We start from the raw sequence: 25,814 nt of genomic DNA, 5'->3' as shown, positions 1-25,814 counted from the left end.
ATATTTACTCACGTTTTGAGCAAATTACAGTATAAAATAAACAAAATTAATACCAAAAGCTCAGCTTGCAAGCAGCAGTTCACGGCTTTCAAATTATTGAAATGATTAAGACCTGTGCTACCATCTGCACTGTTATATTTTGTCAGTTAGAATAATCTGGTTTTAAAAAAAGTGCACAACAGTTAAAAAATACCAAATCCTGATTGAAACTGTATTTGTGAGAATCTTACCAAAAAAACAAGAGTGTTTGGCACCAAATTGTGTTTTTTTTCCCCTCAATTGCTCCCCACTGATTTGCATTTAGTTGCTGCTTTTCTTTTTCAAAATGTAAATGAAATTGCTTCTCAATATGGGCTTCAAAAGGACCTGCAGTTTAGCTGCGACAATCAGTGGCCTTAATTTTCTGCACAAGCGCGAGGGCTGGAATACAATAACGTATTCTAATTGTGTCAGGGCTCCAATCTAGCACTTCTGATACCAGCGACTAGATGACAATGAGTCCAACCCTCACTGGGTGTCTGTGATTCTTCATGTGCGCCTGAGCTCCTCGAAAGACTTTCCCTTTCAAAGGAGAGAGAGGAACTCATCATTAATGAGACGATACCTGATAGAAAACGTGGAAAAACTGCTGGCAATCCTGATGGTGACGGTGTTTCGTGAACACAGGGTCTTGTGGGATCTGAGTAATCCAGCTCTATTCCATACTAGTGAAACTCAATGCCTTGTTAAACACTAAAAAAGTATTTTATGCTGCCAAAAGAGAGGGGTACACAGTTTAATAACTGGCGACTGAAAAAAGTAGCTTTATTTTAACATACTTAAAAGTGTACACAGAAGTTAATTAGGGGCAGCAATATTTTTAGGCAGTGCGGTATAAATTATTCTGTTCTTTGCTGCATGTCAAGCATGCAAGCATCCTCCCAGTTGGGTCTAGAATGTTTTCAGTTTACAGAACCCAACAGTGCACTTGAAGAACAATCATGTGGGACTTTTACAACACCAGGCCTGGGCTGCAGCTGATTCCAATGCTGTAACAGGTACAGTTACACAAAAAAAGCATTTAAGCAATAAAAATTTAGTGGTAATTTGTAGGCTTTGGGGGATTGTGGCTAGAAAAATGACGCTACTGTGAAAGTCCCACTCCCCTATTCCCTCCTTTCCCGACCCAAATGTCCAACTGCCAGGTTACACAGTGTTTTGATTAGAAAGGCTAATGTCTGTGTCGTAAAGTCAGTCACACCGGACTTTGCAGGTCAGGAGCTAAATATGACATGGTCATTTGTCAAGCTGTATTCTACATCTATACCCATGTAATGCAAGCCATGAATATTTATTCTTAGGCCAAATTTAATGCCGAGGGGTGACCTCTGACCCTAAACATGGTCAGTGACTGTGTTACAAACTCTGAGGTCTTGGGATGTCAAGTGAGCCCATCAGACACTCCAGAGCTGGACTTGGTGCAAACAAAGGGTTAAGACTGAGTCTGTGATCAGGATAATGGTTTTGTTACTCACATGCAATCAATCTACAGTAGAGGACGTTTATTATCAGACTTCTTTCACTCTATTAATACTGTATTGATATATTCCAGTTACAAATAGCATTTCCAAGCCCTAATCTGAAGTGTTACCTAAACTGTCAGCGAATAATGGGGTAGTTATTTGCTGATGGTGCTTGAGCTTAGGTTTTAAATGTAATGCTTGCTAAGAGTCACAAAAACAATCGTTTACAAAAATAGATAAAATCTTAGTGAAACACTCACTCATTCAGCAAACAGAAATCTAATGTGCACTTGAAAGCTTTAATACAGAATATGTTTAAGTATTTATCTAAAAGTCATAAATGTACTCCATACCAGAATATGATAGAAGACCAGCATAATTAGTTAGGTGGTGCCAAGTGAGCTAATTAACTTCAATTCGAATTTTAATCTAGAATAGTATTACCACAAAAAGGGCAAGATGGTTGACAGAGGACACAGGTCACAGGTAACAGATATGTTACATGAAAGCAAATGCAAAACAAACAGGCCTTTCGTGCAACTCTTACACCACTGGTGCCAATGGAGGTGTAAATGCTCTCTGTGACACAGTAAGGTTAGCACAAGCCAAACAAGGTTTAAATTAGTCCCTGCATTTGGTTCTGAAGGGATGTATCTGTTTTAATGAGGCACAGTAGCTAGATGACAAGTCTCTTGAAAATTAGATTTAGCAAAGCCACCCGCCCTCCCCTGATACCCATCTCCCAACCCCAGCACACACACCACCCCACTCTCCCATTCCTTCTTTAATTTCAAGTGAAATGGGCCTCCTCACTAATCCTTTGTTCTGGGTGACTAACTTTGTGATGCGGTCTACTCTAGCATAATGCAGAAGAATTACATTCCCTTATTTTAATGTGGGCTTTGCTGGCCTTGCTAAAGAAAAAAAAAGGCAATTAATAAAACTATCACTTGTACTGTTTTCAGCAGCCTTCAGATACCCTTCAAATTTAACCCTACTGGGCCAAAGACAGCGCTGCATGAAGACAATGGCATCTGAAGGAAATGTGTGCTTGTTGTGGTGGAAACTGGAGGCCAGATGTTTAAATAAAGCTCCAGCATGGTGGCACGAGGGGTGAAATGTTCGCTTGCTCTTTTTTTCCTTTTCCATAGTTATCGCTGTAGAAAACTCAGAAGATTTAACTTTATTTTTACTAACTTGACAGGCAGAACAAATAGGAACATCCTTCTCTTTTAATTTTGTCATCTCCCGACCCCCCCTATCCCCCAAAAGATCCAAAGAATGACATTGCCCTGATCGTCTGTCAAGACACTGTGCATATGAAGCAGACACCAGGAAGCGTGTCGTGTAAAATATGACTGCACAGTTATGATGTGATCATGATGAGAACAGGCTTTGTACTAGACATCAGACTATTTAGGCATGGAGAGCATTACACTGCTCAGGGGTGGTACATTAATGCTTCGAATCTCTGATGCCCCAACACTGTGATTCTGGCTCCTGTAATTGTAGAAGAAGGTCATGGCCACAGCAAGTGATAAGAAGCCAGCAGAATCAACTTCAGTCCCTACATCTGAGCTGGCAATAATGTGGGATGTTTTCAGGCTCCTGAAATTTAAAACTCAGATAGCCATAGCTGGAATCATTAGTTGTGGCACCTTGTATACCAGCCTGGGCAAATGCAGCAGCTCAATTTGACTGCAACTTTCTGGAATGACTATTGAGGAGAAATGGAAGATTTAAAATGACAAGTACAGTAGGCTCAACCATATTCATTATTCATTGAGAAACGTGGTGTTTTGTTTTCTAGCGAGACACAGACACAGGTCAGAATGTGTGTTAAAGGACAGCGTATGCTTTCTGACCCTAGAACTTTTCTAATACACACGCACAGTTCATGGACTGAATTTTTTTTCTTTCTGTGGCAACAGCATCAAACACTCCCTCTGAAGCTAGTCATCGCAGTCTCGGTGGGTAAGCAAGGATGAAAAATGACATTGACGTAGTGAAAGTACAGACGCATGACTCCAGCACGATGGAAAGTTTGAAGGCCGCGGATGTTGAGCTAAACCTGGGAGAGCTGCAATAAGACAGCAGCTATTTGTCACCCTGTTTGAACCCGGTTTGATTGGCAGTCCCTGATGGACTTCACCACAGAGCCTGCGGCACGCTGCTTTCCCTGGCTGTTTCCTTACGATAAATCTAAGGCATGGTTTTTCTTCCTCGCCCATTTCGTTCCTCTCCTTCTTACTCTCTTTCCCTGCGTTACTTGTCTGCTCCACCACGGTGCCCTGCTTACAAGACGCTGCTCTCTCCATGCTGACAATACAGATAAAAGCCTGTCCGTCACCAGCCACACAGATTCCTGCTCCTCCAAACACTGATTCACTGGATTTTTTAAAAACTCTTCACATATCCTCCGACAGTGACCGAGGATGGAGGAGACAGGGGCCCACTTTCTCAGAGGAAACAACATGGAGCAACCCCAAGCGCTGGGTGACCACAAAAGAACCAGGCCTTTTCTTCAGAGTAAACATAAAAAACGGAACACAATCCCCTTCTACAGTACATACCAATACGACTCGGCCAAGCCATGAAGCTGGCAAAATGCGAGAGCAGCTAAGGTACTGTGAAAAAGTCAGCACTATGGAGCAGTGGCTGGGACACTGGACTAGCTGGAGGGCTGCAGGCCCCAGGTCAGACACTGCTGTCGAACACTTAAGTATAAGACTTCACTCAGCTTGTTGTTGTAAAATTCTCTGCTACATAAAGGGTCACAAACACAAAATTAATATGCTTCAGATAAAATCATACAACAAAAGCAATATTTGAACTACGAGTACAGTCCCGGACTTAAAGAAATCTCCTGCTATGACAAATTAAAAACTAAATTTTTAGCATTGAACTGAGAAGCCTATAAGGGGGCCTGAGTCAAGTATTAAAATACCTTAAAGGGCACCATCCATTTTCTGGATTTCTTCACACTCAACAGTGAAATATAAAGCTGAGGCTACAAGTATAAAACGCAGTGAAGTGAATTTAAAACTTAGAACTGGGCGCACTTCTTTACACTAACGGTTGTGTGAGTCTGGAACAAGCCACACAGCTTGTTGCTAAAGCGAATGCCCTGGCTTCCTCCAGGAAAGGACTGGAACACATCCTTGGATCAATAGCTACTAACAAACAAACCTGTTACATGGGCCAAATGGCCTCCTCTCATGTTGTCTTTACCTGAACCTCCAGACAGGGAGGATTAATGAGGGACAACCATTCTTGTGTTCTTAAAAAAACAAGTGAATAAATACAGTGGAGAATGACAGGAATGCAAGAAAGCTGCAAGTTCCACACTCTTAATTTTCTGCTCAATTGCTGGAAGGAGAGGGAGGTACTGTATGACAGCACTTGAGACTATAAATGTTAGTCAATTATAAGTTCTGTGGTGTGGATTTGACAGGGTGGGGCTGAGACCAGTAGCTTGCCTGCATTTCATCACTTCTTGACCTGCTGTGAAATGCATATTCTTACACCTCCAGAGAATATATTTCTGAGAATTATTTGCATAATTGCTCACCTGATTATAGCACAGAGGACCAAAGCAGGACTCTGCTACACGCGCAGCAGAGCTCCAAGCCACTGTGGATCCCCACTTCATCCATCAATGTGACCAACTAGAAAACACAATTAATTAGGCAAGATCAAACTAAACACAGAGAAGCGTTCAATGCAAATTAGCAATTTAAGAGGACATCACTTTGACAAACCATTTACGACAGTTCACCTGTCTCAGACTGCACAAACTGCATTCAATCATTTTAAATTAATTTAGCAGTACTGGTCATAATAATAATAATAATAATAATAATAATAATTATTATTATTATTATTATTATTATTATTATTATTTTCCAGATTTGAGGATGATAATTACATGATAATGATGGGAGCATGTGTTGCTGCATACTGTAACTCTAGCAGCCCCAAACCATCTCCACTTTTGCCGAAAACAAAAAAAGCTAAAAGTTAGAGGGACAAGAGTGATGACAACAGTGTTCTTGTCGGTTTTCCCAGAGTCCAATATTATTTGTTCATCCAGCTTTCCAACATACAGATGGCATGTCAGTGTACAGACAGCACACGGCCATCAGTTACGGTCCTGTGCATCCGGACTGATCTGCTAGAAAAAGCCGACGAGCCGATTTGATTCAATCAGATCCACCTCAGCCTTTAAGTTTGTGCTACACCTGGCCAAAGCTAAGAACAGTCAGAAAAAAATCCTTAAAGTAATGTAAAAGCTGAGCAAAAAAAAAAAAGGGAGCACATCATTATTTCTAATCACACAGGATCGCGGGATTAAAAATTGCAATTCAGGCCAAGAATGAAATTCTTTCTCTGCTTTAATTTTCTTTCCCTCTCTCTCTTCGAGCATCCTCTCCAGCACCTCGCCGCGCGGCTGCCCGCGGCCTGTCCGGCTGCCTGTAATTAAAGGCAATTGCTCCGTCTTCCTCTGGTCCACGCAGTCACCTCAGGACCCAGAGCAATCTTAATCAGATCCGCAGTCAGGGCTGCAGCTGAGAGCCCGTAATGCCAGCCAGCTGTTTCTGCTCTCTCTATTAATTAGTGATTTCAAAGACTGGGGTAATTGCAAAGATTTCTCCAGTGGCTATTTTCTCTTCTTCCTTTTTTTTTTTTGCTCATTGTAAGAAGCGTAAGGTCGGACACAATTAAGATTTAAAGCAGGACAACTCAACTTGCAGCCCCTCCATTCCACCCCCATTGCTGGACTTCAGTACAGCCAAGCTCAACCGCCCTGTGTTGAGGCTGGTGATGATCAATTAAATCATCCAGGAGCCGAAAGCAGCAAATTTCTCTAATGGAGTGAATGGGAGGGCCTGTGGGTTGAGAAACCTTGACTGAGAGGATTGTCAGTATCCTGATGTGGGGCGCAAAACACATAGCTGGACAGGATGTTAGGGTACACACTGGAAAATAAACTATCAGCTACACCACAGTATGGCCCTGTTTAGGTTCGGTGTGCAGTTCCAGTCTCCACATATCAATCAGAATCAGGTCAAAGGAAGCCAAGAATTGTTTAGACAGGCAGGCTAAAGGAGCAAAGCAGGATACAAGGGGACTTGATGCCAGTTTGTCTGCCAGATTCTGGAAGTATTAAGGCTGTAAGGATTGGCCAGGGCGCCTGCCCATGCCCTCAACACAGATCCTTCAAGAAACACCAGGAGCAGATCGCTGCAGCCCTTGTGACCTGGATGGTTCTCGACAGGGAGAAGCAGAGGGATTGTGAGAGTACAGCGAGTCTGCGTGGTGTTTTGCGGTGACTGCTGCCCTCGGTGCTCTGCACCCCTACACACCAGCGCCGCGCAGCCGCTCGACGTACAGGAGATCTCGGACAGCCCACAGCCACCGCAGCACAGCCTCGGAGGACTCACGACTGCCAATACAGACCTGTGCTCAGTGGGGCTTCATTCCCCTTTTCGATAATCTTTTAACAAAGAAGCTGTATTATTTGCAGGGATTCATTTGGGGAAAAAAAACCGCACTGAGTGACTGGGCCAAATAGACTTTGTTTACAACCCTAGAAAATAATTATATCTAATGAATTCACAACGCACAAGTGATTAAATTCACTTTCACTCGCTTTTTCACAATCCTCCACCTACAGCTAGCCCAACCCTGCCGCAATCCCCAGCTTCTCCGACCTTAAATGGTACATCTCTATCTTCAAAAGGATGCATCCAATTTTTAAATAAATTAATGAAATGATTAATAAACCATTTTAATTCCATAAATAATTTAATAAATAATTAAATCAATTTCGCGTTAAGTTGCTTAATACTGGCAAACGTGAGACGTGAGCCCTGGATACGTGCTCATCATTCATTAGCTGACAGAAATAGGTTATTGAAGTTATAGTGGACATGCCATTAAAAAACACTGCAGAAATGTAAAAATACACATCGGCTTTTTCGATGCAGCGAGTAATGCGAGGGCAACACTTCAATGTGAACTGTTTCCTATTGCCAGATATCAGTGTAAAAAGCACGGACAGCACCGCCGAACAACTCATCTAACATAGATAGTGCGCCCCCTACTGCGCAAGACCAGTACTGCGGAAGAAACAACAGCCTAGGCACTTCTGTATTCCTTGCGAAGCCTCGCTCGCTGTTCCAGTTGTTAAATAATTAACGCCTGTATAAGGAGATGCGCTTTATCCTGTGTTTGATTAAATAATTAATAGCAGCTTACAGCCTCTTAAGATGTGTCCCCGTGACGGCTGCACAGTGAAGACCGATAAATTACAGCGGTGTTTACACGTTCTGGCCCGTTTTAAAGAGCCACTTCAGTCCAGCACACTCTCCACGCCTGCAGCCCTGTAGGCGCTGCCTTGTGAAAACTTCTGTCAGTGCCGGTTACCGTCTCACCCTCAAGAGCTGCTTACTCTGCGTGTCTTCCGCGCCCGTGTTTTTTTTTCCTTTTGTACACGACAGCCACCCGCCCCCATCAGCGGAGCTTCACATCACTCCATTTATGTAACATGCAAGTCGGAAAAAATAAAGGCACCCTGATCAAGGGAAACTGTTTTTTTCTTACTGGGTGGCAAGCAGCTTGACTTAGATCTTAAACCACTCATTTGCTATTGTTGGGACTTAATAAAGCAAATACTTTGGGCCTGCAAAACTGGTTTTCAGAAAAAAAAGGAGGAAAACATTGGGACCTCGTTATAGAGAAGCTGCTGGGTCCGGGCGGGTGGAATCTTCAGAATCCAATTAAGTGTGAAATATGCGTTATTATAGGGGTAGGTAAACTTCCGGGGAATAATTGGGCACAGCTGTGAAAAGCAAATGACTTCCAGAGGCCTGGTAGATTAATTGCGCCGCAGACCCTGGGTCCACTCTAATAAGGCGGAGAGGAAAAAGAGAATAGCCATCAGGCCTTGTTTACACTGACAGTGCCACAGGCCCAGCGGTTTGTTTGTCTCAGGAGCTCTCTAAATACTAAGGCTGTTTATGCCACTAATAGAGAGCAATTCATCAATTAGCTATCACTTCAACCCCTTATTGGTGTGTTTTAGTCTGTGCATTTTTCTCCTTCTTTATGTATTAATGTGTGCAATGCCCATAACTCCCAGTGCCCCACAACGAAATCTGCAGAGCTGCGGGAGACGTTCATTAACAGCTTCACTGTAACAATCGGGGCTGCGACTGTTTTCCTCCTCACGAGCAAAACGCTCCTACTGAGGACCCTGACATGTCGAAGAAATGAAGAACAGGGAAAATTTTACAACCTTGTGCTGTTGGGTTAAGGCAATCTGAAAAGGCTTTTTCATTGTTGTTTCCCCTATTTTCTGCACTCATGTTGGTGTTTTTAATTCGACATCCATCTTACTGCTTGTCAAGGCCCAGATAAACCTCTTCCCTCTGTGTCTGGCCTGCCACAGATGTTACTACCGATGAAGTTTTATAGTATTTTATTCCGATGCAACATGCCATCCGTCACTATACTTGAACATACAAGCATTTACAGTATATGAGGCAGGACTGCATTAATGCTCTCTACAAGGTAATGCTGTCAAGTCACATCCTCTCTCCAGCTGCAGCTGAACAGCAATAACCTTGTGGGATGATTACACAGCAAGAGAAAATCAATAGCAGAGAAGACATATCCACTTTGTGAATTAACTTACAGCAAAACAGTTCCATTGACATCGCAGGGCTGGCCTTTCACAGTCGTTAGAGGGAATTATGGGTCTGCCGCACGCTGCATTGAACACCTCTGCTCCTCGCCTCCTTGCTCCTTGAGAGTTTATGGTTTGGGCCTCGGTTCAGCCCGGGTGCGGGTTAGTGGCAGGGCTGTTGGGAACAATCATTGTAGCCCTGCAAAACACACAAAAAAAAAATAAAAACCTGTTTCTGTTTATGGATAAAACGCCTTTTTCAAATTTAAAAAGCATGATGTTTCTGATTAAGGCCTTTGCATTGTTTCCCATTCCTCTAATAAAAATGAGTTAATGGCCAGTATTTGTATATTTATTTGCATCGTCCAGGTTCCATGGAATTAAACCCGAACGACATAAAAGCATTTAATGGCAGCCCCCCTGGGGAGAGCATGCTGGGAGGGAAGGTTTTCCTGGGCCTCTGGAGAGCTGTGAGCCCCAGCGCTTTGCTCGTCTGCAAAGTCAGTAATGGACAAGTGAGAGGTAGGTGGGAGCGAGGTGTGTGTGGGGGGGGGTGGGGGTCCGCGGCTTAATCAGAGCTCTTCCTGTGTGCAGGAAAGCCGTGAATGAACTGGGGTGTGCGTGTGATGGAGCTGCACCCTGCACCTTTAAACAAAGCCTGCGACTTCCTCGCTGGCTTCATTTAAAGACTCCTTTAGCCATAATCATTTTCATATAATTCACTTTCATACAATTCTTTCTCCTAATCATTATCAGAGCCACTAACGTCTTAATGACTTCATAAATTTAAGCTATAAAAAGTAATGGAGAAAGACAAATGAGATAATTAGGAATAAATCTTAGTGGAAACCCATTTATCAAAACATCGAAAGCCACTGAATATTCAAAATCATTAGGCCCTGACTGTAATTAACAAAGCCCTTCAGTTATGAAGGAAACCTGTTTCAGAAGATATTAAGATCCAAACGGCTCAATGTTATTAAATTGACCGATGAATCTGCACAGTATAATATGATGTGGATTATTAGGATCCTTTTTAATTAAAAAATGTGTTAGACTTTTTTATTTAAATTTTTAACGCTTTAATGGAAAAGTTAAATTCAGTTTTATAATCATGGGGCATGAACAGAGAGAGAGAGGGAAAAAAATGCATCAGCCTGAAGCATAGGTCTTTTATTTGAAAAGAACAAAAAAAAAAGTCTGAAAACCTTTCCTTGGTTCAGATGCCCCAGAACACATCTTATATTTTTACTGATGATAGCGTGCTGTACATGAATGGAGAGTGCGGTTTAATTTAACACACTTTGGGTTCTCATTATCTCGAAAAGAGCCCAGTAATGGAATGATGAGCTGTGATTAGCTAAAGTGAACATAAAAATCATGTTAGGCTTTTCTTGAATTAAGCTTATTTCACTTTTTTTGTGCCCGTCTGGGCCCAGCACCATTTACTATTTTGAATAGTTCAGTTTTGAAAGTTTTTAACAATCACGATCGGTTTAAAGCTGCTCCCTGTCATTCTGTGGCTGGCGCGGCGCACAACCCTGCCAGCACAGGCACTTCGGAAACTCGCACTTCTCTTGCGGAAACTGTCTGCATGCCTTTTCAGTTGGTGGTAGATGTTGAAGCACTACAAAACAGCAGGGTTGAAGCACCAAGGCAGGCACAGAGGGAGAGACAGAGTCATGTGTTACTGTGTTAAGATTGTGGGTGCGCTTTCACGTACCATGGCTTAAATCAATCAATACCCTAATCACACAGCCTAAATAATACACGATGAACATCCGTAAAGACCAGGAGATCCCCCTTTTTTTAGTTATGCTCATGTTTTTTATATCGTGACTGTGCTACATTATTTAGACAGGGTAGATTAAGTTTTTGCAGTCTTGATTCAGGTTCTATTCAGGGCGACTCAATTTCCAGCACCACCTATCTGTTCCATCACAGAGTTTTGGTACAATCATTCCCTTAGAAGACTTTTTCATGCCCCATCCAGCACAGGTTAAAACATGATGATTATTATCTACATAATTTGATTTCTATACGTTATCGCTGTGTTATTATATAAGATTTCACAGTGCTTTAGGAGTGCTTCATAAGAACAGTCATAAATGAAAGGAAGCCATTTGGCACATCTAGCCTGTTGAGTAGTTATTAGCTTAATTATCCAAGTTCTTGAAAGAAGCAGGGAATCGGCTTTAACTACATGCCTGCGTAGCTTGTTCCACACTCCCACAAGACTCTCACAACGTTTGTGTAAAGAGATGGCCCCTGTTTACTGTACATGCGCTTCCCTGTCGTTTCCAGTTGTGTCCTCTGGTGCACGATTCACTGCTCATTGTGAAGAACCCACTGGGGTGACTTTGTCAAAGCCCTCCAGGATCCTGAACACTTGAATTTGGTCCCCTTGTAGTCCACTCCATTTCACTTTTTTTGTTTCTCTGCCAATGGAAATGGTACCTTGAGCCACAACAGGTGAGCAACTGATTAAATATATCAAGCCATCCTCCAGATTGCCTGAAGCTAAATGAAATGGGTAAAGCACCAGGAAAATGTCGGCCAATTCAGCATCTGTGGGAGCTAGCTGGATAGTAGGCAATGCAGTAGTCATTCCTAGGTTTCAACAGCCAGTCTTGATGTCTTGATCAAGGAGTAGAATGTCTTCCTAATGAAAACCAACATGGCAGCAAAGAGCTGTAAACAAGGTGTAACTTTATCCAGTAGGCCAGGGACTGTAACCTACTGTACCTACTGTAGCAACTGCTTCCACGCCAGGCAATCATACCTTTTCTCCCGTTGCTATCCAAAAAAATCATCACAATTTTGGAGTGACAAGGTACTTTCACAGGCTAGAGTTTCGAACATCAAGCTCTAAAAAGCCTTCAATCAGGGCATAAAAAATTATTTTCCCCAACATTACCTCTGAAGAGCCATTTTACCAATCTAAGACTTGCCTTTTCACAAAGGTCGCCTGAAAAGAGTGAGCGACACTGAATAGGCAATGAAATAATGTGAATCACATCGGAAGGGAAATAACTCAGCGCATGTATTTATTTTATATTTGACTGATGCGGAGCCTTAGGTTCTTACGCTCCATTGAAACTTACAGTATTTTGGGAATTGAAAGGAACAATGCCCAGTTATCATGGACTCCGGTCATGGTTTTATAGGATCCCTGGTTTAGGAAAGGCTCTTTTAAATGAGTATATGAAAGGAGTTTGGGGGTAATAACGGCCTCTGTTAAATGGACCTTAACGAGTTAGATAAAAATGTTCTTCTTTTGTACATGCCTTGACAACTTCCAATAGGTAACCAATTAACGGGCTACGAACTTGCAGTGAATTGCATTACCTTGCTAGCGCCTCCGTGACAGGATTCGTGGTGCATGGCGGCTTCATTAATGCAGGAATGGGCAAGGTGTCAGCCAGCTGCTAGTTTCCAAACTTGCATGGTGGATACAATAAAGAGAAAACAAAACAGAGATGGGAGATACGGACTAGAGGAGCGAGCATCTCTATTCGAAGGGGAGGGAGTTGAGTGGGTTAAGCCTAGCTCGCAAAAAGCGTGCTGGTCCCTATCAGAAATTAAATACTATTTCTTCTGTCCCCGCTATCTCTCCATCAGCCCCTGCGCACACAGATTATACGTGCTTATCGGCAGAATACACAACAGTTCGTCATTAGAACATTAATTGAAAAAAAAGCGTAATTAATCCAGCTTCGTCAGGTGACTGGACCCTTGCCAGAACTGTGTAAACAAGCGAAAGACATTTCCACAGCTGTTAGGGGAGACCAAGGCAGCAGAGGAATTCTGCGACTCGATATTGCCACCCTCTGTCATGTCGCTGCGCGCTCCAGGAGGAGAGCAAGGCCAGGTTCTGTGCCAGAGACACATCACACGAGAAAGGCTTTCACATTGCTGAGATCCAGGCAGACAGGTGCAGGTCTGCAGGTGGCAGACTGATGGGGTGCAATTACTTATTAGATGAACAGGAGCGCGCAGCTTGCCAAGGTGTCACTCATGTAATATGTACACACAGCAAGTGGTTTCAATTCCCATATTGTCACAGTAAATAAGCAGAACAAAAGGAGGCTGGCAGTTTAATGTAAAGGACCAATTCCAGCAACAAATCCCTTTTTTGCAAATCTCTTGAATACTGTATACACATCCCACATTCTATTAGTAGCTACACACTTTGAATGGCTGATAACCATTTTCTTGAGATTCATCAAAAGCATTTATTGTCGGACCAAATGCTCTTGATAACTACATCTAAAATGTAAGTAAATTAAAGAATAAATATGTGTTTTTTCAAATAAAATATTGAGCACTGCAGATGTGAAACACTGAGTTACAGGCACACTGTTCGAAGGGTAGTATTGCTGCGATATATTATATGGAAATGGACAACAACATAATGTTCAGGTATTCACTCTGTCTGGAGAAAGAAATGTTATACATGTCTCCAGAGCACACAGGCATATTATCAGAAAATATCCCAAATCAGAAGGGCTGTTGGAAGGATTAATATTTGATTTTAAGACTGTGGGTTGGAGGAATGCTGGCTTTTTTGAAGGACCTAGTCTTTGTTCTTCTGCGACACACTTCAAAGCTGCAATGGCCTTCTGTCATCATTATTACCCTTTTAACGTCTCTTCTGACTCAAGCTGCCCAGCCACGCGGGGGCGGGTACGAATACAGTCTCGGGAAGGAGCGTGGTATTTACAGCGAACAGACGCTCACTTCAGAAGAAATAATATTTCCCTTAACGTGCGAGTTCTTACTCTCCTTACTGCGAGCCAGCAAAGCCGACAGCAGCACAAAGAAAGTGCCCCCTTTGCTAGGTTTTTGAGATATTCTTGAAAGTAAATTAGATAGAGGGCAGGAGGCTTACTTTATTATTATAATCCTCAGTGTTAGCACTGTGACCTTTAAGGAAGCTGATTGTTTCTCATTTATGAGCCTGAAGCTGCAATTTACCCAACGTTTTGATCCCTAGGACCTGACCTTTGTAAATTGGCTGTTAAGCATATCAGAGCTCAAGCACCTTCCCCGCAGTACCTTCAATTCACAGTTTCAGCCAGGAGACACCACATGCTGGTATTCTGGTTTCCTGATTCAAGTTGGATAAACAAAACAAATACAGTACTGTATATACATGTATGCATAAGTGGATCTTGAATGAAATATTAATTTTAGCCCGTTCAGATACAAACCCTTTTGACTACTTGAAAAAGAGGAAAACAGAACGTCACTTCGATTGGCAAGCCGAGGGTGCAAGCATTGCCAGTCAAAAAGAAAAAAAAAACGACCCACAGATCTTTTCCTTCTTCTCCACCATTTAACCAGGGCTCATTTTTGGCCTGTGGTGCATAATTAATTCCACGGATCTGTTATTTAAAGGAAATTAAATGAAGTGCAGGTGGGAATTTATGCACCGCAGAATCTGCTACCACACATTTCAAAAGCAATTTTGATGGTAGGTGTAATCGAGTTATTGCAAAAAAAAACCTTCATATTTTGTTGCTCTGTGTTTTAGTCCACATTTAGAATTGCATGCTATTGCACAGGTAAAGAACGCAGCGTTAAAAGCAAAAATCCACGTTTTGAAATGTAAAGATACTGTAAGTACTGCACGAGCAGAATGTGAAATTCAAATGCTTTCTCACATACTTCCTGTTGGTTAGTGGTTGTTAGTTCCAGGAAGCATACTTTACTAATTTTCCCAAAACTCTAGAGGGCAAAATTTATTCTCTTAATATAAAAAAGGTAAATAAATATTGGACCAATACCCACTTCATGCTACGACAAAATTTGCTGCTAAAATCAATAAGTATAATAATACTAATAATATTAATAAGAATAAAAAAGCTAGAAGATCATGTTTATACAGAGCTGCTATTTCATCCATCCATTTTCTAACTGCTTCATCCAATTCAGGGTTGTGGGGGAGCTGGAGCTTTTAACTGATATTTGAGTTAATGCTTAAATCTACAGATGTTTATAAAGAAGCTCAAGTATTTTTCTAGGTTTTTTTTCTAGATTAATTATGGTATGCCTGCTTTGTACCTCAGTTTTCACACTTTATGTTTTATCCTTGCAGCATGATTTAAGTTTCACAGACAGACTCACTGTGGGACTGGCACCGATTTCTGTATGTTTTGGGAATGCCCTGCAATTGAAAGCTTCAGAGGGCACACAGTGCCACAGCGGTCAGCATTGCTGCCTCACTTGGCCGGGGCCCTGGGTTCAGCTCCTGAGGCGCCAGTGGCGTGGAGTTTGCGTGCTCTCCTCGGTCAAATGGGTGTTCGCTAGTTCCACTGGTTTCCGCAGACATGCTGGTAGGTTTATTGGCTTCTGGGAACATTGACCATGTTGTGAGTGCGAGTTTGTGTCTGTGTGTGTCCTGCGATAGAATGGCACCCTGTCCAGGGTGAACCCAGCCGTGAACCCGCTGCTTGCTGGGCCAGGCTCTGGCTCCCCCCCACCCCCACCCTGTGTTGGATGAAGCAGTTAGAAAATGGATGGATGAATGCTTCTGGATCTGTGCAAGGGTTATACTATCGAAGCCGTGAGACTTGAGCACTACAGACTGCCCCCACTCGTGGACGATTTCCAGGCTGCTCTCAAATAGTGCTGGCAGGTCTTACTGTAGCCAAAACAATCTCTGTTGTGTGGCTGTGTGGCGATGCAGATCCGCTTAAATCTCTCATTGTTGCATTCACTTAGAGGTGTTCTGCTCAGAGAGAGGAAAGCAGATAAGTGACATTGTTCAGCTCCAGGAACTGTTTCAGCCTGAGCAGACTTTTTTATTAGTTTACAAACTTTTGTCAAATACTCTCCCTCCTTAAATATTTTTATTTTTCCTCACAACTTTTTTTCCATGCTTCAATCTGTGTTTGTGCTGTACGTCATGTTGTTATGAAATATAATTGATTGAATTAGAATTAATTCCAGGTTCAATGCTGACAGACTGGGTATTGTATTGTGCCCGCAAGCCCACAAAAAAGATCAGTGCCTTTGTAAACCAGGGCTATTCAACCTGTGATCATCAATAATCTCTGATTATTACATGGATAAATAGCAAGATCAATATAATAATTACAGTGCTGGCAGCATTGCATTACTATTGTTGAGCAGATTGGAAGGAGCACATTGAGCTACGCTGCTCTAAAGGAAGGGTAGAGTTTTAAGCTTTTCTCTGCGTTCCAGTAAAGGAGAGGAAAATAAAGAGCGATTTATACAGGCAATTGCATAAGCTTTGTCCCTCTAGTCCTGTAAATATGGCTTCAGACCACAGTGATCCAAGGAACTTTGCCCCTGACCAGGGAGCACTCTACACTTTAATCCCAGGAATTTTAGAAAGTGTCAGATTATACGGGTTATTGCAGCAGCACGCCTGGAATTAAAGTGGATGATCTCATTATGCATTAATTTGTGTCGGATTTCATTTTGTGGATTAATTTTCTGCAGTTCTGGCTCATGGATTACATGCTGAGATATTCTGAAAGGAGACTCGTTCTAAAAAAAATAATTACAATGAAGTGCAATTATACAAGACATTATAAAATTTTCCCCCTTTAGCAGTACTCTACTGCTATTTTCCTCGAAGTAAGGCTAAGAGTTTAACAATACATCAGGCACTATAATAGCATACTTTAAACCCACAGCCATGTGTGAAGCGTCTATTCTTCGGGTTATGGCTTAATTACTGTGAAGATCAGACTGTAGAAACAAATAACAGCCCACATCTCCCTTCCAGGATATCAACAAAGGCCTTTTTTGTTGCTCCCAGAACTCATTGCTGTGCATCCCTCTGTTATGCCCCTTGCCACCCTAATGCAGAACCGGAATTATACCCACTCCATTGTCCTCCACCAGTGGATGACTTAGTGTGTTCAAGACAATGAATGTTGTAATTTCTTTGCATTACCACACAATAGCACCAAGCCTACTGTAGGTATCTCATTGGTATCTCTTGACTCATGCCATTTCCAGAGGTAGTCATGGGATTCCCAGGAGCTACTGATCCACTGCGATAGATTTAGAATGATGTCATTTTCTTCCGGGACAGAAAGTGGCTGGTCATTATGTGGGATGTTGAATCGCACAATGTTAATTCAGGATTTCAGGCTGTCACATTTAACAAAGTTTGTTTTGCTGTGATATGTTATGTGTAAATAGATTTTAAAAAACCCAATGTCATTGGCTTCTTAAGGCCAAGAAGGACACAAAGTAAGAAGGGAACTCTCAGAAGTGATTTAGACTACACAGCAAAAACAGTGGTACTTTATCTCACTAATTATTTTTAGTGGAGGTGTGGTGGTCAGTGCTTCAGCCTCACAGCTCTTATGTTGTAGCCAGGGAACCTTCTCTGTGGTTTGTACGCGTTCTTTGTCCTGGCTAGGTTAATGGGAGTCCATAAATAGCCTGTGTGTGTGCCCCCTGACATTGACTGGTAGTAGCACTCTAGGAGGGTAAAAAATACCGGGCTCTAGGACATCTCTAGGGCTCTAGGACTAGAACGTATAAAAACTCTAGTAACCACGATTCAAAACCAAGGTGGCCAGAGAGTGAGGCACATTTCCAACCCACAAAGATAAATGTACCAAAATAATCAGCTGAAACTTGAGAGTTCTGAAGAGAATTCACACGTGTAGAATCAGTCCAGAAAAGAGCAACCAAATACAGTAGATTCAGGGGCTTAAGGGAATGTCTTACACTGACAGGATGAAAGAACTGAACCTATTAAATCATGAAGGAGAATAGTATGTGGGGACCCGATATAAGTAATCAAAATCTTCAAAGGCACTGGCAAAGTCAGCCCAGTGGACCTCTTCAGAAGGAGTGAGCAGTGAAACACAAGCCAGAGGCCAGAGGTACACCCAACATGGGTGGTGCATTTACAACTGAGAACAGGAGACAATTCTTCACACTAAGGTTCGTGGGAGTATGTAACATGCTTCCCAACCATGTTGTTGGAGCTGGCACCCTGGTTTCATTCGAGACACAGCCGGATGAGATTCTTGGATCAATTCATTACTGACTACCAAACGAGCTAGCAGGCTGAATGACTTCCTCTTGTTTTTAAGCTATTTTATGCTTATAGCACACAGCACAAAACGCTACCAAACTGTCATATCCATTTTCGTACACGTACAGCAACCCCCTGCACACCGTCTCCCACGGCTGGACAGGGAGCCTTCAAATGAGGTCAGCTGAAATCCTGATTGGCGGGGGCTAAGTAAAACACTTTCCGCTCAGGGATCTCTGTCATTAATTGAGTAACAGCATATTTATGACAGGTGTCATTCCTTTTCCACACCTGAAGGACAGAAAGGGAGGAAAGATGGAGGCAGGGGGAGACCGAACAAAATTAATGATAATCTTCACGACTGAGAAACACAGACATTGCGGGCCATTTTATTCCCCTATTTTTCCCAGAAGAGTCCCGTTAGGCAGCATATGTCTCTTGCCAATCATGAGAGCCTCTAGCTCTCTCAGCTTACTGATGAAATATGGACAATGGTATACAAGGTGGGCACAAGGGGAGGCTGCAGACTTAATGAGGCAATTTCTCAGATAATAAGATTGGAGGATATGCTAATATTTCTACCTTAAGGAGATAATTATGATGTAGCAGATAAAATGTTCTCTCTTAAAGCTGCAGCACACCAGCCTATTTAAGTCTTTTTTTTTTTACAATATCCACCATGGAAAAAAAATCCCACCTTTTCCATTTTTTATTTTTATGTAAGTGAAAGAAAGTAGCACTAGGAAAGGGTCTAAAAGTCTGTGAGCAGATCATTGTCACTTTTATAAAATTTAGAAGTGATAATCACTTAGGTTTAAGACCCATTCCACAAAAAGACTTTAAAAAAACCCCTCGTGACTTGGCTGTTGTTATGCGAGTCATGCTTGAGTCACAAAGGTATAGTGGTAGATGCTGCTGTGTCACCGGGTTCGATTCCAGCCTGGGGCACCTTCCCTGTGGAGTCTGCATGTTATCCCCCCGGCTGTAGGGGTTTCCTCCCACCTCCCAAAGAAACGCTTGCTCACATAACTGCTTTCTGTGAACTGTCCCTGCGTGCTTGTGTGTCTGCCCTGTGATCCAGAAGAACAGCTCTTGAGATTGCCACCAGAAAAACAGAGGTATATTTCTTAATAATGGGTCCCAGTGTGACAAAGCCCCTCCATTGAGCACTGAGGATGTTTCATAAGGCATAGTTTTAGCAAAATGTTCCAACGGAGTGGAATTGAAGGGCTGAAGGTCAGTAGACGTGTTAGATTATGTCTTACAAATACAACCAGGAAGAGGTTCTATACTGTATATGAACAAGAACTTTCTCTAGAAGGTGTCTGTGTGCTCCAGGGAATTTAGAGCAGCTCTTCATATCTGGCTGCTCACCTCATTGACCCACTTTAACCATTTCTCTCCCACAATCAGCAGGTAACATATGTTGAAATGGTGAAAAGTTACAGAGAAGAGGAGGCCAGGTATCTGGGGGCCTAATCTAGGAACTTTTTTGTTTCAGTCTAACACTACTTTGTGTAATGAAGATTTAGAGTCCTGTGAACGCTGGGCCTCAGTCCTGCAAGAGGAGCTCAGGAATTCTTCCAAGGTTTCTAAGAAGGGCCTTTCTGGAATTCCTCCCTATAGGGTATTGTAGCAGGAATGACTAACTTCACTGTTCCATCAAGTCCAGTGCAGACTTACTGTATACAGTGTGTATATACAGTAGCTATGTCTGCGCAGTCCCATAACCAGCTCAGGGCACAGGGGGCAAATGCACCATAGATAGTGAGGTGGGAAGCCCACTGACTGAGCCTGGGACACTGATGGCATCAGCACTTATCCTCAAACCAAGCAAGCTCTGCAAGTCTACTTCATTCATCTGCCTCAGACCAGGGAAATGTTTTATGGTAGCAATTAAAGAGATCAGCTAGTGCAAAAAGCAGAAGGCCTATGGAACTGAAGAGCTGTACCTGGCTGCCTCTTTGGATTACAGAGCACTGCACAGCAAGAGAGATGAGAAGCCAGCAGGGTGTTCCAAGTCCCGTCCTCATGAAAAATGTTCAGTATTGATCAGTGAAGTACAACTATAAAATACACCATCATGGTTTCACCAGTGTGTGGAGCAACCCTTGAGATCACACTTTTGCTTAAAGAAATCAAAGTCTGTTTCACTAATGATATGATTTACTTTACAAATATTTTGGTTCCACCCAATCGCAGAAAAGAGATTCCCCTGGAGTAGATCTTAAAACTGACAGGCATACTTTAACCTTTATTTAAGAAACTTAAAAAAACCTGTCCTTCAAAATGCCTAGAAAATTAAATGATACACTGATTTAGTCTTAAGCATGCTGATCCCCATCGCTTATGTAAGCAAATGAATATCTTCTGGAACTTGTCAATGCAAAGCCTCAGCAATGAGCCAGCTTGTAGCTCTGCAATACCACGGCCTGTTATCTTAGAAATCCATGTATATGTAAAATCCATGCATCCTATTATATGTAATAAGCTGCTTCTTTATCCCAGGTGGCACACAGGGTGGGGGAAAAAAATGCACAACCGAATCTGCCAAACACACCCTTTCAAAATCAAATTTATTTAGTTAAAAACGGTTTCAAAGGCATTCTTGTAAGCTATCATGTAACACTGCGATTTGAATACAGACAAGCAAAATCTCATTCATTTAAAATTCAAGCGAGCTCCGGCACCTATTATACACTCATATCAGTAAATTGTAAACCCTCCGTTGCGGCATTACAATGCAAACAAGGTTGGTTTTCAAACACCTGATTTGAATAAGCTCAACAAAATCAGGAAGAGCTGGTTCAATGCCCTTTGTGTCTGCGGAGGGAGAGAGGGAGAGACAGAGACAGAGAGGGGGAAGAAAAGGAAGGCACTTTTGGAACCGATCGCGTTTCCCAGATAGCACCAGAGGACTGGCAGTTAATTTCAATACGGCACCTACAGCACAATTATTACTATCATCGCCAAATCAAGGAAATAAATTAAAAAAAGGACTCCAAAAATAGCTTCCCGCTGTCTTTGTGCATGGCAGGTACCCCCAGCGGGAATTCAAAGAGATGACTTTGCCTCGTTATTGGAGGGGGGCGGAGGGGGTGGAGGCGCGGGGAAAGAAAAAAGGACGACAGAATTTCATTAATGCAGCTATGGATACTTCTTTCCCCCCGCTCTCCAACAGAAGAAAGGCGACCTGTAATTTTAATGCCAGTGGGAGGTAATTTAAACAAGCTCCTGTCAAATATACTAACACTTTATGTCGGTAGCTGATTAACACTGGGCATCTTGGGCTGAAAGGAGGCCTCTCCAGGAGTCGGGCTGCTATGTGGAGGGCTCTTGGAAGGGATCTGGCTCTGATACGGGGACGGCTCTCCCAGGGACAGGGGGTTTTGAAAGCGAAGGTCCACGACGCATCCTCACCTTCTACGGGCTGTCAGGCTCAGAAGAAGCACTCTGGGAAGGACACCAGCTGACAGGAAACAGTGGCGAAGACAGTGGGGAGACACCCTGCTTTCTTATTCATTCCACAACTTGAACATCCAAGCCTAGTAGCCTGCACAAGGCCCATATAGGGTGTTTATATCACAGAGGCATAACGGTCTCTAAAATACCAATACTAATGTCCAATGTTCGGCACCAACTGGATGATGCCACAGCAGCCAAAGTGCGCCTATACAGGCACCACTATCAGTGAGGAGAGGAACAAAGTTGAAGTAAAATAGGCAGCCTTGACAGAGAGTAACGAGAGTGCAGTAAATAATCAAACTCGTGCTTTTGATGAAGCCAACAAAAAGCACATTTGGTAGCTTTGGAGTAAAGTGTCAGGCAGGGCTCAAAAAGTATTAAAAATGTATAAAGTATAATACAGAAAGTCTTGAGTTGTTCAAAGTAACTGCTTCAAAGTAACACTGCTACTTTGTATGGCTATTTCATTCTGAATTTAGCTAATAAATTCATTTGAAGTTGCGAACCAGGCTTTGCATAATGAATTTTCCAGGTGAAGGCCACTCAGATTCCAGGTTTAAGGATGTCCTGCAATGTGTAAGGCATTAGAAAATGACTCACAAGCGGTAATGCTACAGGCAATTATTAGGATGAGCACACAAGAAAAAGGAAAGCAGATGCAGCTAAATAGAGCCAAATCACTAAATGTGAGGACAAGAGAGGCCATTACCAAGTCGTAATTCTGTTAAAAAAATTACAAGCTGTTAAGCAAGTTCTGCTACATGCATTGTAAACACAGGAACAATGAGACTACAACCCACCACCCTCACCTAAACACTCAACTCCATCTTGATTAATATTCTGTAAGCTGCTTTTGATAAACACACGTACTTAATATATCATAACAAAATACTACTGTATGTACTAGCTTGGTCCTTTGCAGACGTCAATGCGAAAGGGTGAGATTTAAATAATGTGGAAGAACTGGAAGTGAGAACCAAAATTCATCAATTCATTTTAATTTGACCAGGTCAGTGCAACCCTATCTTGTGCTCATGCGTGTTCTCTACATATGCACAATGTATTTGTGTACACACAGAAATATGTCTTGAATTAACTCTTACCTCTGAAAATGTGTTTCTTAACCCGATACACTCCCCCATTGATACTACCTTGACACCTCATACATCGCTCTGTTTTTCCTCCCCGATTGAGAGCCCCCCAGCGAGAAGGCATGGTGACTCATCTTCCTTCCCGTGATTCATGCGGCAACTGGCCGTCCTCCCTGGAGAAATTAACAGTGATTTTAATTGCACAGACATCTCCAATTCATTACCGCCCACTCACACAAATTTTCACCCTCTTAGGTGTCAAATGGCACTTAACATCTCTGCCAATCACTGCGGTTAGAGGAGACCTGAAGGAGAAGGCAGAGATGTCTAACAACTGTGCAGACAACGCGTGGGAGCCCCTGCCCCTCACTGTCGTTCTTCTGTTTAGCATCATACTTCACGAATGACACTCGCTAGAACGTCACACATTTTTCAAAACTGTGTTTCCCTACCGGAAGTGGTAAACTTTGTGTGATTCAGCCATGTCACAGGCAATTAGAGGCCAAGAACAAATGAGAAGTCAGATGTTTTAAAAGTAATGCACACCGCACTTCATTTGGCTCAGAAAAAATGGTACTTTTCCCCACATCAATCTCAATCCTGGTGTTCTTAATTAAGAATAAAAGGTGAAGCTACTGTGGGTATTCGTGATGAGCTGTCAGAGTGGATGTATATTCAGATTTTGGAAATCAATAAAAATAAGCAAGCTTTTCTAACAAAACCCTAATAATTAATATCACCTTTAAATTCACAACGGCAGTTTCAATTTCTACTGTATATATTTTTGCGTCGAGATATCAAATTATTGCTGAACGGAAGCACTCAGACGCAGTCTTAAACACCAGAGTTATTCGATATCTTCAGAATATCTTTTACCCTTTTAAGGTAGGACATATCTGAACATCATCTTTACTAGGACACATGTACATTTAAAAAAATAGATCTGAATACTGAAAATCACAGTTTTCGCTGTGACCCTCAGCCCCAGAGCAATCCAGAGCAGTTATTAGCCCTCTCTCTAGCAGGCAGCCTGGGAGCAATTAAAACAGGGTTCAGAACTGTCCTTGGCTCCAGAAAAATTCCTCTATTTTCCATTAAAAACTCAGTTTCCCTTGGATCTGAATTTAAACACTCTGGCTTAAGGTTACACTATTTTTCTTCTGTCCCCCACTCCTCCAATTGCTTGCACCCAGAATGTCGATAGCGTTCAGCCATTTCTCAAGGTGAGAGAACGCTTCTCAGAAGTGGATATGTCTGTAACAGTGGAGACAGCCATCTGAAACTTCTGAAGCTTAATTAATGCAGCGCGGACGGAAGGCAAATGCACAGAAATATGCCGCTTTCAGTCTCTGAAAGTCTAACAATTAAAGGGCAATGAAAAATACATTTGCCATTACCCAGCAGATATTCTGTAACAAAAGTTACACCATGTGTTTAAACTTGTATACTTCTAGGACTTGAAACGCTGAACAGAGTCAGCAAAACAAAACCACTTCAAAGGAAAAATGAACCATTTTTTCATGTGCTTAAAAAAATAAAAAAACATTTGTGCATTCATGTTTAATGCTGTCAGGAGCTTTTTTCAGAAGCACTGATAATTGCAACACAGCATTCATTCTTCATCACAGTGGAACACTTGGGATACAGTGCCTGTATTTTAAATAGGAAACCATTAATCCTCTGCTGTTGAAGAGACAAAGAAATTAACCTGATGAAGCAAATATTTAGATATGCAGCTAATGATATTTAAATCAAGCTAATAGGTGGGGACAGATTTGTGGTAAAATGAGTTAAACGCAATGGTTACTAATAGGTACTGATTCTTTACTCCTCATACCTGAGAACTGTAGTCTTAAGAGCACAGTGGTCTTTTTCAGAAGTTTTGGTTTAGGGACAATTAACAGTGTTGTAAAGAGAATTGAGTTTTATTTCCCCCAAAACTGTTGCATGTGCTGAACAAAGCACCCAGGCACCTTACTGGAACTATATGGGATCCTTCAAGTTTCCACACAATGTTAGAAAACCACTACCTGCCTACCATGCTTTCTCTTGTGTGACGACTTTCTTGTGTTCTTAAACTATTATTAATGTTATCCACAGTGCTTGATCTGATTGGTACTGTAATTGCACCTTGAATCCTCCTTTACTGGTTGAGGAACTAAGGTGTACTGTATCTTGGACACGTCTCTATTTTTATTTGGGGGCATAAAAGACTGAATGAAAAACGATGGCACAGAAAACAGGGATGTTTCTCTGTCAGAGTAACAGGAAGCAGATGTGCGGTGTCTGCAGTTAAGAATGGTAAAACAGTCACCTGCAGAAAAGGTGGATCCAGTACAGTGTTCCACACAAATGCAGGGAAGATGGAGTGTTTGTCAAGTCTGCTACAGCAACATGATTTTAAAAAAAATGTAATCCGTTTGTAAGTGTATAATACCTTCTTTCACAGACTGGCAATTTTGCACAATCAGCGCAAGTGATCATGTGATGTTATTTCCAATTCTAATTAGTCATTTATCTCATAATTGTATCCAGACTGTCTTATGTAGATGATGTCAGCTATATCATCAACAATGGCTGCCGCAGAGGCACGTGCGACAGACTTCAGTGTTAAATCTCGTGGAGGTTCAGCAGCTCACCATGTCACACGCAGTGAGTCAGTAACAGAGCTGGGGTTTGGACTGATAAGGTTGCATCACCATCACAAAGCTTAATTTGAATAAGCTCAGCATAGCACCTTTTGCATTTTGTTTTACTTTGGGTTTAACATAGCTCAGGGATGGTTTCAAAACAGAATGTCACTATGCCTTGTGCCACTAGATCACTGAAATACTGTATCATGAGAGTCTGGAACAAGCTACCCAGCCGTGTTGAAGCCAATACCGTGGTGTGTTTTAAGAAACAATTAGGCAATATTCTCGTTTCAATTAACTACTAACAACCAGACAAGGTAGATGGGCTTTCTAATGTTCTTATGATGTTTATTGTTGCTAGAGGGCTTTCTAATGTTCTTATGATGTTTATTGTTGCTAGAC

At 42.1% G+C, this 25,814-nt stretch overlaps 1 long non-coding RNA gene across 1 annotated transcript in view; it reads right to left on the bottom strand.

Moving 5' to 3' along the window:
- Window positions 1-13,444, bottom strand: part of LOC148658816 (uncharacterized) — a 32,732-nt gene extending 19,288 nt beyond the window's left edge. Inside the window, exons 1-3 of the long non-coding RNA XR_015940199.1 lie at window positions 12,541-13,444; window positions 9,202-9,391; window positions 5,074-5,170 (exon numbers count right to left, since the gene is read on the bottom strand). This is a non-coding gene — a long non-coding RNA (uncharacterized LOC148658816). The remainder of the gene's footprint in view (window positions 1-5,073; window positions 5,171-9,201; window positions 9,392-12,540) is intronic.
- Between the last annotated feature and the right edge of the window lie 12,370 nt (window positions 13,445-25,814).

Source organism: Lepisosteus platostomus, chromosome 7 (assembly GCF_059453375.1).
Source record: "Lepisosteus platostomus isolate fLepPlt1 chromosome 7, fLepPlt1.hap1, whole genome shotgun sequence".
NCBI classification, from domain to species: Eukaryota; Metazoa; Chordata; class Actinopteri; order Semionotiformes; family Lepisosteidae; genus Lepisosteus; species Lepisosteus platostomus.
Note: the sequence above shows the minus strand (reverse complement) of the source record. Positions and strands in the feature narration are given on the sequence as shown.